The sequence below is a fragment of the Galleria mellonella genome, unplaced genomic scaffold, assembly GCF_026898425.1.
Source record: "Galleria mellonella isolate WM207_F2 unplaced genomic scaffold, CSIRO_AGI_GalMel_v1 utg35, whole genome shotgun sequence".
Classification (NCBI taxonomy): Eukaryota; Metazoa; Arthropoda; class Insecta; order Lepidoptera; family Pyralidae; genus Galleria; species Galleria mellonella.
Window position 1 is genome coordinate 1,973,052 of NW_026442082.1, and position 16,623 is coordinate 1,989,674.

Below are 16,623 nucleotides of genomic sequence, written 5' to 3' on the forward strand. Positions count from 1 at the left end.
AAAATGGAATGATCATCTGGCCTACGCTATCGGTATATGCTGGTGGGACAATAGTGAGGAATGATAGGTGATGAAATTAAAGTAGGTCAGTTAGTGCAACCTGCCGAATTCAAGGATTAATCACGATAGTTTTAGAAGAGAGAGTGGCCCCGTGAAGTTCGACCTGATACGGTGTATTGTTAGCAACTGGGCCATTTGATCCCATTACTACCAATCCTCTCCCTCTCAATAGTGCATACACATACAGACCCATATCAATGAACGATAAGATGTTCCATAGATAATAACTTGTCATGAAAAAATTTTGAATTTAGAATATAAAAATAAATTACTTTGCAATAATCAGCAATGTTTAAATGTGTGATCCGTGAGTATCTATATTTAATAGTTACAATATTTATATATTGTTTCATTAAAGAATATATTAAAGATTGTTTATCCAATGTATAATAACGAAATATGGGCGACTTTGAAACGGGTGATGACCTTTATCCCGCCATCAATGTCCAGAGGTACTCAATATGTAGATATCGCAGCTGTACTGATATTACCTATACCTAGTGACTATACCAAATATTTGTTTGGCTTAGCCAATGTTTGATCAAACATGATGGAGTTTGATCTCGGTTGAATCGATTCAGGAAATGATCGTTTAAGATGTTGTTATATAAAAAACGAAGCGACTTCAATCGATAGTTTTATGAGACTTTAAGTGACGAATAAGCTGATAGTCCACCCGATGGAAAGCAATAAACTGTCATTTACAGATATCAACAGAATATGCTTTGACGCCCATAATATCATTCTTGAGTTGGCATTCCTGAGGGTTTTATGATGTTATGCGTCTGCACCTTATAATTATACTCTTTTTCTTATCGCAAGAGTCGGAACTCTATAAATGATTGAAGTATATTTTATGTATTTATTTATTAACTAGCTTCGCACGGGTGCACATTATATCATATCACTTTAGAAACCTCTAAAAGTATCAGTGTCCCTTCACTATATTATGTATTTATTATATATATAAATTTTCCTCTTGAATCACTCTATCTATAAAAAAAACCGCATCAAAATCCGTTGCGTAATTTTAAAGATCTAAGTATATATATAAATATATATAGACGGGAAGCGACTTCGTTTTATACTACATAGTACGAGTACCCGGAGGTGGTAGCCTCCGGAGTTGAAGCTGGGGTAATGGGGTAAGCCCCGAGGCCCCCACCTCGCCCGCCCACACCATTTGGCGACCCTTTAGAAGACCATTGATGATGACGATACTATGGTAGTGATTACATATATATAAAAGGAGTAGCAAAAATTAAAACTACCCAGTGCATTTTGTTTTAATTCGATGAAAAAAGTAGCAGATAGCTAGATCGGATAATACCATTTCCCGAGAAAAAGAAATATATAAGTAATTTGGTAATAGAGGTATGGTGCGAGCAAACCTTTAGTATTTCCTTCTAGTACAATATTGTGAACTGCCTTTTCCTTCAATCGATATGAAAATTAAGGTTGAAATAGCTCGAGAGAAAACTAGGTTAAGTTAATTTAAAAGCGAAATCAGAATGAAAAATTGACAATATCTGGGTTATGTTATTTAGTACTGCCTATTTGTATATCTTTAAAATTATTCTACTAAATCTACTACTACTAAAGTACTTGTGTGTATGTCTGGATGGAGATTTGTTACTTTTTTTACTAAAAAACTGAACTGAACGAATATGAATGAAATTTGGTATACGGGCAGGTTATATTCCAACTTATCACAAAATATTATCACGCGAGCAAAGCCACGGGATACAGCTAATATTATAAATATGAAGGTTTGTAATGTTTGTTACTCAATCACGCTTAAATGGTTTCGAATAAGATTTCCCAAATGGGCCGATACAATATATTGTAATTTAACCCAGAACTATTTATTATATTGATTTACGCGGGCAAAACCGCGGGATGCTACTAGCTAGTCTCGCGTTAATATTATAAATTTTTAATACCCTGGAGCATGAATTAAAATGCGAAAGTGAGTTTGCTCGTCGGTTACCTTATAGCGCCTTGACGGCTTAGCCGAAGAGGGGGGGGGGGGAGATTGATAGTAATGCGGATTACCAATCTCATCACTAGCAGTATACCAGATCGACCTCCATGTGGTCCTCCCTGGAAACCATCGTGCAAAATTCCAGGTATATTCATCGCGATGGGCTAAGTGACCTACCTTTAAATTTTTTTTTTATACAACTTAGAATGGCAAACAAGCTGACGGGCCACCTGATGGAAAATAGTAACCGTCGCCTATAGACATAAACAGTACCATGGACATAACAGACTATACTGTTTCGCCTATGATACCCCATGCTTTGCCATTCCTGAGGACTCAGGTGTTATTCCTCTGTACCCAGTAAAACATCTATCATCTCTGACTGGTGTACCAATGGCGTAAACCGTTAGCTCAGGCGGGGTTACAATTCCAGTTTTATTCATTATAAAGACTGCTTAATCAATTACTGTGAAATTTGATAAATACTATATGAGATAGAGCAGGACATAGGCTACTTTTTATCTCTGTCAGTGTTTACTGATAAATCCCTATCATGCGGACGAAGTCGCAGATAAAAGCTAGTCCTATTTAATAAAATTATTAGCCTCTTTATGGAAAAGAGAAGGTAGATTTTATTATTTATTTATTTAAGCAAACATAATGTGACGTGATATGCTTAAAAGGCACTCATATGGAAAAGAGAAGGTATTTGATTTTATTATTTATTTATATTGCTGATATGCTGAAAAAGGTAAAAGGCACTCATATCCGAGAGCGTGTTTTTTGAATAGATTGATGAATGGGCAGACAGCGAAAGAGGTCTATTTGAAACCAAATATTTGGTGTTCCATTACTTTATTTAAATTAAAAAAAAAAAAAAACTAATATTTTTTCTATGATAAACTTAACAGAATAAATCTATTAATTACTCGATTGCTTATTGCAAAAATGCAGAGGAACCTAAATAAAACATAGCTTATTTTTAGGATATTAGTTGTATAAAAAGCTATCGAAACGCTGCATTTTTACACAGTTTTTTTTAATAAAATTTTGTTTTTTTACTCATTGATAATGTAAGTTTCTAAAGTTGAAAATATTTAATATCAGGTAAAATTTTTTTTTTTTTTTATTCTTTCAATTCTAACCAAAAAATAAAATCTTTTCTCTTTGGTACATTAGTTTAGGAAAAAACATTTCCCGGCTTCCCGCCATAATACACACATCACAACATAATCTCAAGTCAGCAACTTATCGCACAAACAAGATAGTCAATGGAAAACAACTCGAACCTAGTACGATAAACGTGAAAGTTTGCGAGGATGGACGGATGTTTGTTGCTCTTATACGCAAAAACTACGAAACGGATTTAAAAATTTGGGTCAAGGATAGGTTATATTCTAACTGTATACGTCTTCTTCTTTTCATTTAAGGGTTTCCTCTTGTCAGTGCAACTAATTCTAGGCACTTTCTTCCACGCACAACCACTCTTTGGAATCAACTTCCAGCAGCAGTATTTTCGAACCGATACGACATCATAACCTTCAAGAAAAGAGTACATTCCTTTTTAAAAGGCCTGCAGCATACCTGCAATGCCTTTGGTGTTATAGGTGATCATGGGTGGTGGTAGTCACTTACCATCAGGTGAGCCGCATGCTCGTTTGCCCCCTGTGTTGTAAAAAATTCATGCATTTTCTTCCAGTCAGCTCTATTTCAGGTCATATCTTTGAGAATATGTCATGACACCTAGTGTTTCCTTTGTCTATCCCATGTAGTTATTCCTCAGTCTTCTTCTTCCTTTTTTGCCCTATAATTTTTCTTCTACTACACTCTTTAAAAAATCGTCATGTCATATAAAGTGGTCCAGCATATTGCCTCTTCTATTCCCTGTTATTTTTACTAATGCTCTTTTCTCATTTATCCATTTCAAGACTTTCTTATTCGTTACATTTCCTGTCGACTTTACTTTCTATAACTTTATCTGAATCGTTAAAATTAAAATTTATTAAACAATATATTTCTTTAAATGTACCTACACTCAAGATTGCTCCTACACTTGAGATCGAATTTCGAGCTACAAGTCGTATCGCGCGGTTTTGGCTGACCTTGGCACGTGATTGCATCATTCTCGATATCGTTATCACATCACTAATCTCGTCCTTGCTCCACGGATTCTGTTACTCTATCTAGAATGTATAATACAAATAGAGAGGCAACATACTAGTTGATAACTGTGAATTTGTAAGCGTAATATTTGATATCAGACATCGGTAGATTTTATAAGATAGACATTTGAAGAGATGCCGCGAATGCTTACCTCAATTTATATGACCGCGAATTACTCTTACGCTTACCTCAATTTATATGAAAATCAATTACGCTTTTTTTATGTTATCAAATGTAATTTTTGTAATATTTGTTTCTTTGTTATTTTTATATGAAAATAAAAAAAAGACCCTTTCATTATTAAAAGTAGAATTTACATGAGTAATTAATTAAAATCAGCTATTTAGGCTGTAAATACATTGAGTACACTCAGAAGGATATCTTAATGAATATAATAATATACAATATGCAACGAAAAAATCCTATTTTTTTTATGTAATGTATTGGGAAAATTTATTTTAATGGTTACTACACATATAAGAAAATAACTCCTTTGCCGGCCCCTATGGGGGAAGCCTATGTCTAGCAGTGGACAGATATTGGCTAAGAAGATGAAGATGATGGTTACAAGGTATACTAAAAATAGTTTATATCGATTCAGCAGCTAATTCTGAACAAACTACTTTCTGGGACTTGGTTTATATTTAATTTTAGGTTAAAGTATATTTATAATATGAGCCCGTGTATTCTAATATGGGATACATGTTGTGGGAAATAAAGTATTTTATATAATACATACATAAATACCATGAAGCTATGAGCTATGGAGGGGGCTATGTTTTTTTATGGGGGGAGTGTCTTTGCGTGATAGAATCCGAAACGAGGATATCCGCAAAATAACCAAAATAACCGATATATCCCGAAGGATTAGCAAGCTGAATGGACTGGTCACGTAGCTCGAAGAACTAACAATCAATGGGAAAGAAAGGTTCTTGAGGGGCGAACCCGTATGGACAAATGCAGTGTAGGACGACCCCCTACTAGATGGAGTAATGCCCTCAAATGCATTGCAGAGTCAATGGATGTAGGTGGTCCAGGACCGTTCCTTATGGCAGTCTATGGGAAAGGCCTATGTCTAGCAGTGGCCGGATAATGGCTGAAATGATGATGTACATAACATATATTAACCTCTTTTCTTCGGCTTAGGATTAAATAAAAAAAAAAACCATTAATCCAATGATGGCAATCTATTTTAATTACGACTTCGTATTTTTACACCGTTTTAAATAATTGGATGAAGACTAATTGACTGTAAAAGCCAGGTGTCCCTAAAAATTGAGATTAATAACTCTCGTTTTTTGTCTGGAAATCAGTTTTATGTAAATTATGCTGACATTAATAATATTCTAGATAGTCTTACAAATGCTTTGAATTATACAGCATTTTCCAAAATGCCGTTACTTTTAAAATTGTATTAATCTTGTAATTAGTGGCTTTTATGATACAAATTTTATATCTACTATATTGCTAATATTATAATGTTACTAGGAATAAATCAGAGGTTTTAGGAGAGCCAAGCATGGTAACTACTGGCAAAACCCCCTAATAGAGGGAGACCTATGTTCAATAGTGATGAATGAACGACTGATATGGTATAGTATATATGCATATTCTAGGCGTTTCACAGTATGCCATATCCCTTAGGTTACCAACTATTCCTTTAGTGCGGAAATGCCCCATGTTTACGTGCAAACATTATCGATTTACGACACTGGCCATACCATATTATATTTTGTTATTATTTCGATGGGCCATCAATCCACATTGTATGTTAATGTATTAATGTCGATTCCGAATAGGTTGCGATACACATACATAAGGATAATGTTACGATATCCTCTTTTTTACGTCAATCAATAATTATAAAATTTATTGTTACTTACTTACTTGTGTATTAATTATCATTGGGTATATCCAATCCTTAATTTTACTGCTATTATTTATGGACAAGTTTGCGAGGATGTATGTTTGTTAAACTTTCATGCAAGAGCTACTGAATGATTTTGAATGAAATTTGGCATATTAATATATTGTGATAGGTAAAGATAGGCCATATTCTATTACTATCTTTGAACTAAATTACATATTCTTTATTTATTTATATGCTTTTGTACATTCACTTATAGATGTGAAGTTATACCAAAATAAAGACAGGCGGACTTATCCATTAAAGGGATTTCTTCCAGCCAAACTTGAGAGCCCGAAAGGAAAAAGTATTTAATGGGTTTATACATAAAGCATGACATATAAGACGTAAAAATAATACTTTGAAATAAATAAATAAATTACAATTAGTATATAAGATACTTTATGTACCGATTCGCGTAGACGTAACCGCGGGATAAGGCTAGTATTATAAATGAGAAAAAGAGTTTGTTTGTCACCTCTAAGTGCCTTAATGGCTTCAACAATCTTTACGAATCTTGGTGTAGATATGGATGAAGAAAGGTAACTACTGTAGCAAAACTATGCTTTAATTCTAGTTCTAATCCGGTCACGCGGAGAAAGTCGCGGGTAAAGGTTAATTACCCATAAATAATCTCAATATTATGAACTAAATGAAGGCAAAGTTGAGGATACGCTGAGAATAATAAAAGCAGGATAGCTGATAAATAATACCTACATAATATAGCAGAAAAAATAATAATAAAAATGTATAAAAATTATTTTAAATTTGGAAACGTAACGACTATTTGATGTTTGTCAAAAAAAAAAAAACTCTAGAACTTTCTTTTTGAATCAGTTAAAAACCTTTGCACGTTGCTGATTAGAATGATTTTGATTGCATATGGTATAGTAGACAATAGGTAATACGTACCATTGCGTCGTCCAACCATTGGCCTCAACTATAAATGGAACTATCTAACAACGTTGTCCCAAGACCCCATCAGGGCTATTGAGTCATAATATGGACATAATATCAACGCTGGAAAGGCAAAATGTAATAAGCGCCACTTTGGATTATATCGAGTTAAACAATATAATAGATTTTACCCGCGGCTTTTTCTCTGTGACTGATATATGTACATTGACCTGGATAAAAAGTAGCCTATGTCCTTCTCTGTTGCACATAACATGTATACAGTGTGTTTCATAGTGATTGGTTCAATTAAGAGGTTATAATCAAACTTACTTTCATATTTATAATATTAGTAAAAATTCATATCATCGAATTCAGCGGGTCTACCATGAAATGAAATTCCGAAATTTCGGACTCAATTTCGTGTTGTTGTTTATACTAAAATCGGACCAATAAATGGAGTATAACATTTCGTTCGTCATACATCTTATCATAAAAGTCCAAAGGAACAATATTTTAACATTTTTAATATTTTCAAACGGCATGTATTATGTAATTTTAACAACAAAATTTTTGTTTCGTTTGGCTCCGATATTTCGAAAAACATTTCATGGTAGGCCCTCAGATTTTTTCTGCTTCGAATAGTATTTTTAATAAAAGAGTCAAGTCACAAAAAAGGCAACCATAGAAATGTCTTTTGTTTATTCAATAACTTTTAATTGTTTTCTATTTTTATTTGTATAAAATATATTAAAAATACGTAGAAGTTATACTAAAATTATTATACTGTATCAGACATTTTACTGTACTATCTGTTATTGCTCGTTTTGCTTTTTATTACCATTTTTTTACTATCCTGTAAAATTCACTTAATGGCTCTTAACACATTTCGGCTTTCCAGCGTCGAATACGAGTTAAGGAGTAAATACACCAAACGGGCGAATACTCTTTATTTCTCGGCTCGTCCTATTTTAAGGTAAACATGATAAGAACACTACATGCTGAGAGCATTTTTTAATTGTCCTACGGAGTTCGTAAACAATGGTTTTAATTGCTCAATGAACTTCTGCACTACAGGAAAATGACTAAAGAACATTCCTTGAAAAGACGGTTGTTACGGCAAATATGTAACTACGTAATGTAAAATTTGTTTTTTATTTTTATGACTACGCCAAGGAATTTGTGTACTAAGTAAATTTTCCATATACAAATATACAAAAACTTACTATCAGGTGAGCCCATATAGACTTAGTATACTATACTATCTAAGGATTAGTCGTATTGTTGTCTGTTCTTTGTGTTATAAAAAAATAACTAATACGATACAGAATTACAAAAACAGCAATTTAAACAATTACATTAAAAGCAGCTTTTGCCCCGGTCCTTCGAAGTCCCGGACTTCGTCTGCGTGATCAAGATATGTTTACTGACTGAGATAAAAAGTAGTCTATATTCTTCTCTATCCCATATACTACGTGTATAATAAATTTCATAGTAATTGGTTGCGTCATTAAAACGATATACGGTAATAAGAAGACAAACTCACTTTCACATTTATAATATTAGTAAAATAATAAATTTATTTAACGTTCCTTATACAAATAAAAATCATATTCTAAAAAATCTAAATTTAGATGAAGAAAACAACAAATAAAAATCTTTTTAGTCTCAAATTCATAATTTAATTAAATGAAAAAAAAAAAAAAAAAAAGGTTTCAAAAGAGACCTGGTGCACTGTGTTACCCTGTTCTTTGTAAAATATCTTTTTCCCTGTAGCAATATCTTGCCTTGAGCACTAGATTACATAACAATATAAATAAATACGTATAGACAAACTAAACAAGTACGATATATTTTTTTATTTGGCATATAAAGTTGCGGAAAAAATTGTAACTTTAAAATTTTGATCAGACTAGGTCTTACAAATTGCGTTGTGGATTTTTAATATAAGATATACCTACATTTAATAAGTTAATTCCTATAATATATGATTGCCTTTAAACGATATGAAGAACATATAATAATCAATTCCTGAATCACAAAATAGGCTCAGTTCAGATATTGGTGTGTAATTTCATTTAATGTAATGTAAAACCATATAAAGATTGTCATTCTTCTTATATGTAAAACTATATATAAATCAAACTATGTATAATATCTCTTATTTCAGTAAAAAAAAAAAAACATTAATATTTTTCCCTCTATCTCCCATTCTTCTTATCTGAAATAGCGTTTCGAATGGCCGGTAAAGAAACTTGTGTTTACTGTAATAAAAATATTTCTTTCTTTTTTTTTTCTTTTATTATTATTATAGGTCCTATGCTCTAGTCGTAAGACTTATAGCTCTTGCTCAATACTCTTTATTCGTTTGATGTAAATGTACCTTTAGAATTTGAGGACAATACGAGAAAAACTCGAACACGTGTAAGGCCATAACACTGCGGGGACTAATTTGTTACCTTATTCATTTCATTTATTTTTAAGTACTTTATAAAAGTTTTTATATGTTTATGTGATATCTTTGACGAAGATTCTGACGATGTTATGATATTATTAATTGAGTTTGACTTTTTTATTGCTCTAATATCAAATTTGATGTTATTTTTCTGTATAGGTTCAAATCAAAGTAAGGTTTTGCTTCGCAAACAACACAACAATCCTTCTTAAACTTTGCAAACAAAACAGACACTTCAATAGTAACAAAATAAATATGAAATCAACGCAGAAGTAAACTCAGTCGTTTGTAGAAATTGCACAGAAGAAAACGGAGAATATACTTCCGCAATATTTTTTTTCAGAAACGATATTTAAAAAGAAAAAACTTGTGTAGCTAGTTTTTTTTAGGTAACTTTATAAAATTCCTATAGTTATATATGAATATTAATTGTAGGTATATCCATTAGTTGACACAGTGTAATTATACAGTAATATTTATTATGGCATATATTTTTCCGTGTGATCGAGACCCAGAATAGGCCACCCCTTTCTTTTCGTAAGAGGCTACTAAGAAAGGGCGAGGGATAGGCAGCGGCGTCCCTTTTAAAACATCTCCAAAGCGTAACTAGGGTTGTCAATCCACCTGACAAGTGTGGACTAACAAAATCCTCCTAAGAAGAGGCTTATATCCGGCAGTGGACCGGTAAAAGCTGATATGATGATGATAATGGTGATCAGTAATGTTATTTATGGGCAATAAACATTTTTTTTTACCACAATAGTGGCAAATATGTATACAGCCTGTTTAATGGTAAATAATTATCGCAACATTTAAATACCTAGCTTATCTTTAAGAAACCATATTACGCCCTATTTGAAGAACTCCTCCAACCTTTAGAGACAACCTCGGCAGGAAGCTCATTCCACGATCGGAGTATTCCCTAGAGGAAATTCCAACGAAACCTTACAGTATGAAATCATTTTTAGTCTATTTAAATAGATTTGAATGAAAAAGTAATAAAATTTTGTTGAAATTATCACAAAAATACTCTCTTAAATTGGCAATAAACTGAAGTTTTCCACCAATTAATCTATTTTTGATTCGTATGTTGTCTTAATGTTAATGTTGTCTACATTAGACAGATAAAGGGAATATTAGGTGTGATTTGGTACAGGGAGGTCAAAGATATGGCATACGATAAAGCTGGCTTGAAGAAAATGCATGTATTAGTTGCACCGAGTGTGACAATAGTTGTTCAGGAATTTTCATTTAATGTTAGACTCTATATAAATATATGTAAAAAAGAGAGAGACAACAGCGAAGACTGTAAATATAAAATTTTTGGTCGGCTAAAATGCTCATGAATAAATGATTTTTGAATTATTTATTTGTTTATATATTTTTTTATTTTTATTGAAATAAATTCGTTGTAAAATAGATTCTAAGGCAGGACGTAATAAGACAACACTTGGATATAGATAAGAAAACACTGTAGATAAGTGGTAAACTAAAAAGACTTGAAGTTTAAACATCTAATATGATATATAGTTGTAATAATCTACTATTTTCTTTTGTTATTGAGATTGGTTATCTAAGATAACATAACAAATAACAAGCATATACAGAACGAATGATATAGGTAAGTTGCCTTACATCTGCGGTTCCTTAGTTATGTAAGTCGGACCTTCTTTACTTTAAAAATAAAAAAATGAATATAATTTTTAGCCAACTTCAAAATTAAAAAAGGAGGAAATTCTCTATTTGTCTGTATTTTTGTGCGATTTAATTATTGAATGAAGGAAGATAAGTTTTTCGTGTAATATATGTAAAGTAAGATTGTATTCAACAAAAAAAAATCTACTTTAATTGTAAGCTATTTATTTTGAAAGAAAAATAATTTTCTAAATCGGCATGTAACATAAAATAACAAAAATAGAATAATAAAAATAATAATAGAGATACGAAGAACCATACATAATAAAAATATAACCAAACTGAGACCTTTTTTTATGTCGGTTGAAAATTAATTTGTTTTCGAGTTCCTTTCTTTGGTTATATCCGACGAATAGATTCTGCAGGGGGTATATACAAATATATCGAGACGTTATAGAATTGGCGTTCGGCATTTGGCGTTGTATTGTTTCTGCCTACCCTAATGGGAGACAGGCGTGATAGATATGTATGTATATATGTTATAGAATTCTCATATCAATTTTAAAATGATGATGACGATTGCATATAAGAATGAGATCATATGTCACAAATAACCATATCAAGCTTCATTTAACAAACAATGATTGAGAGAATGATATAATGTATCTATTTTTATTATAATTTTACATAGGATATAAAAAGATTAATAATATTTCTTTTTACAAATATTCGAATATATTTATTTATTTAGAAATTACCTACGTTATTTTGAATAATAATAGCCCTAAGTTACTATCCGGGTGTGCCCATTATCTCGCACTTTTATTTTTACTACGTTTCGAATTTTGATACAAATTTCATTGTCTCTTAGTTTTTTTACATTATGTGAGTACAATAAACTTTTTAAATAAGTAAATTTATTTATTTATTTATTTTCACTTTTTCACAATTCAAATTAATAAATAAGCATACCAAAAATCATTGAGATTTGTCTAGGATGCCCTTCATTCTGCTTACTACATATATATATATATATATATATATATATATATATATATATATATATATATATATATATATATATATATATATATATTATTACGCCTACACGTTAATATATATATATATATATATATATATATATATATATATATATATATATTTAAAAACTGAACACGTGCGAAGCCGGGGCAGATTGCAAGTAGTAATAACCAAAAAATTAAATAAATATGCTTTATATTATATTTATTGTTTTCTTGTTATTTTATTCCTTAACTGCTGACGTCACAACTGTACTACGAGGTGGGGTAATATAATCGATTACAATCGTTGTTGTAAACATTGGAATTGCCTGGAATCCAATTTATGACCACTGAAGGTATTCATGTAACCAAATTAGTTCACTATACGATGGCTTATTGTATTATTTTACAATAAAAATAATTTAATATTATATTTCACAAAAATCGACTTCAATTATGGCAAAACTAGCCATTTTGATTTAAAACAAAACGACTAAATCGATTTTTGTAAAGTTTCTATTAAAACCAATCTATAAATATAGCCTTTTAGATAAAAAAAGACTAAGATTAACGGAGTTAAGAGGTAAAAAATATAAAAAAAATACAACCGAATTGAGATCTTCCTTTTTTGAGATTGGTTGAAAATGGTATTATTTATTTATTTCATCAACTGAGTGAACTTTACAGTTACCCAATACGTTCACCCAGGAAAGCATCAGTACAGTAACACATATGTATAATTAAATAAAATTATATTAATCACATTTAAATCACAACATAACAATAAAAACATTTATATCTTAAATTTCTGAACACAAACACTTTGTGGTCATCCGTCGAAACAAGCAAGTTGGAAACAAACACGTCCAATTGCGGACAATTATCTAAATAACTGTTTAAACTTATTACGTCCATTAAAAACTAAATATACAAATGTATGTAGATGATTTGTATGTGATATCCCTAATCCCATTTATTCGTTATTTAGTATTTAAAGCAATAGATTTATTATAATCTGTAAATAAATACCAAAAATTTACAGGATTAGAAAGAATCGTAGGCATTATTTTTGCAAGTAAGCATACATTTTCATTGTATGAACTATGTTTAACTACTCCTTTTCACCCTCGAACGTCGTAAGCAGTAATTAGTAAGGCTACATAACTATATGTACAAAAGAACGAGGAAAATCGAAATAAACCCTTTTACATGTTGCCTGACTAGTATGATATTAATAGAGCCTCGATGGACAGACATCTGTGTTCAATAGCGGATCATTAATAGATTGTTAGTAATTAAGGAGTTAAATAAGGTAAAAATTCCTAATGGGTTCATTTATCTGTAAAAGAGCTTACATTGGATGAGATCTATTTTACACATAAACTGATCTTTGTTTACATTATTTTTTAATTAGTATTAATATATTTCCGTGTATAATAAACAATATATATGTAAATAACTAGTTATATCCCATTGCGTTTCTTATAGTCGTATTATGATCTTGAATAGCCTATAGCGTATAATGTAATCTTATGTGTATATTATATTTATATTGTGTATTGCCTTAATGTGTTACTATAATTGTCACATATTTTTCACCACATCTGCCCTTCATACGCTTTCTGTTTTTACCCAATGGTTAGCTGGTAGAGAATGCCATATGGCATTAAGCTCGCCATTTGTACAAAATTTTACTGTGCAATAAAGAATAAATAAATAAATAAATAAATGTTCTTCAAGAAGTGAGCTACCAAATGCAAAATTAGTTTTTGAAATCCGACTGGTAGTATCAGATATGACAGCGTTGAAATAAACAATATTGTTCACTTTATAATTTTTTTTAATGTGTGAAAATGGGATGGTACGTTATTAGTATATGCTGGCGGGCTACCAGTGATAGATGATAGATGGGGATGAAGGCAGAACAGTCGGCCCATCGTGAAGAATTCGACAAGAATTGACCACGATGATTTTCAAGGGGAACCGCGTTAAGGTCGACCTGATAGTATATTGCTAGCAATAGCAAAGAGGCTGTTAGAACCCATTACTAACAAACCCTTTCTCACCACTTTTTTATATTATATAGATTATAATTAAAATTATTTCCCTTTATTAATAAATGTGCTACAATTTATAACTATTTTGACATGTAATCTCAAACACGTAAATGCTTTATACGTTAATTGGCGATCTATTAAATGTATTTAGCGTTTAGAAATACATATATAAATACAAGGATTTATATTTAATTTAAAGAACGTCAAATAGAAAAAAATGTTCCTTATTATAATTAAAATAATGATGAATTATATAACGTATATTGGAAACCAATTATATAAAATTTGCTGTAGGAAACTCCAATAACAAATTAGATACGCTCATCGGGGAACTTCCTTTAAAATTACATCGTAGACTATTGCTGGCAATACTTGACAATTGTCTTCTCAAAACAGCTGACCGGGAGCTGGGGTCGATTTATTTTTTCATTCCTTGTTTAAAGTAAATCTATAGGATTGAAGTAATAAAAAATTCGATGTCTAAAGAAGTATAAATAAAACATAAAATGAAAAACGGCAATAATAATAATAAACGTGTACTTACTGTAGTTGAAATTTTTTTGTCTATTAAGCCTCGATGTGATCGTGTTACGAGGGGCGGTATTGACGCGCGAAGCTACCAAAACAAGCCAGTCAGGTGCGGCTGTGACGTCACAGGACACGGAAAACAAAACACAAACGCCAAGGAGGTTTTCACCCGCGGTTTAATTGAGAAAATTGCTTCTTTTTCAGCGGCACGCGGTTGTAGCGAGTCCGATGGGCGGGGCGAGCGGCACGAACTCGCCAGAACGGTCGGAGGCAGACTGAAGGCTTGCCGAGGTGTACCGGGCGAATAACGCTCCCCGCCCCCCACTCCTGCTCCCGCCCGCCCAGGCACGCTCGTTCTGAAAACTGAATAGAATATTAGGCAGTATTGCAATAACATAATACTTTGACAGTTCTACACTTATTTATTTATCAAGGAAAATTGTTGGAAATATTAGGAAAATTTAATTTTCATATTATATTGTTTATATATTTATATAGTTTTATTATGAACTTCGATGTCGATTAAAATTACTTACAAGAATAGAAATAATAATAAAACGGAACAATGAAAAATTTAATTTAAACCTATCCCAGTCACACGGACGAAGTCACGGGTAAAAGCTAATATCGTTATAAATCCTATATTTATGAATTTGCAAAATAAAGACGTAAAGTTTAAATTTGTTTCAAAAGTTTATATTTAAAATTTACCATATTTAATTATGTTTTAATGGCGAACAGGGCACATATTGGAATTAAGAAATAGTAATTTATTCACTACTAGCTTTTGCCTACAACTTCGCCCGTGTGACCGGGATAATAAGTAGTCTATATCCTTCTTCATTACATATAGTACGTGTTTACTCATTTTCATAATAATTTTACTTTTAAAATATTTGTAGTCTAATATTATTTAATTCCTTGAAATTGTTTACTTTATTTCATCTATATATATAAAACTTAATGCCATTTTTCGTTGTAATTTTATAACTCAAGAACGGGCTCACCTATCCAAACCAAATGTTTACACTTTATTCGGACTATTTAGTAGATGGTTTACGTGAAGTTTGCACAAAATCGGTCCAGCGGTTTTTCATTTATAAATTTTTTTGTAACAAATGAATTCAATAAATGGTGGATCATTTTGTTAATGGGGATATTTGGGTCAAATTCAAACTTTTTTTTAAGTTGGGGATTGTGCTGTCAAATTGGAACTTTTTCAATGTAGACAGTACAAGCATGTTGTTATGTCATGCGGTCATTTAATTTTTTTATTTATTTTATTTTATTTTTATTTATTCCACTTTATACGTAGCGAAACACGTACCAGGCCGCTAGTACTGTATAATTATGTAAACCAAATGCTGTGAATACCTTTAAAAGGCATGTGCATTAATATTGTATTGTATTTGATGTTTGTTATATGTGTTACAATGCAATATGCTGTTGGTGTTTCTTTAAATAAATAAATAAATATTCATAATGGTTCGATAATCAGTGATAACAAACAATTTTACTTTCACATTTATAATATCGGTAAGGACAATATACCCATATATGTAAATATGGTCACGTAAATGTATAATAATAATTTATATTTGTATAGTGTACTCCACACTAGTTTATTATTTGTTTCATTTATGTATTTATTGATAACGAACTTAAAGTAAATAAAACTATACGTGATCTTTGACTATTTGCATAATCTGTACCATACTTTGCCCCATTTGTTTATCAGTAAATAAATACAACAGATAAAAGTAGCTATTAGATATATCACAGTACTTATTACGTATAAAATATGACCCATTTTTATATATCTATGTTATAATATAATCATGAAGGTCGTAATGTGAGAATTTTTGAGAAATTACCTAAGGAAGTCGGGGATAAGTTATAGAATCCGAACAAAGCGACCG

The 16,623-nt window shown here is 31.2% G+C and overlaps 1 protein-coding gene across 1 annotated transcript in view; it reads right to left on the reverse strand.

The window, feature by feature from the left end:
• The window catches only part of LOC113514188 (cGMP-specific 3',5'-cyclic phosphodiesterase), a 147,180-nt gene that overhangs the window by 120,654 nt on the left and 9,903 nt on the right, over positions 1 to 16,623 (reverse strand). The window contains exon 2 of the mRNA XM_052896917.1: positions 14,721 to 15,067. The gene's annotated coding sequence lies outside the window, so the exon portion shown is untranslated. The remainder of the gene's footprint in view (positions 1 to 14,720; positions 15,068 to 16,623) is intronic.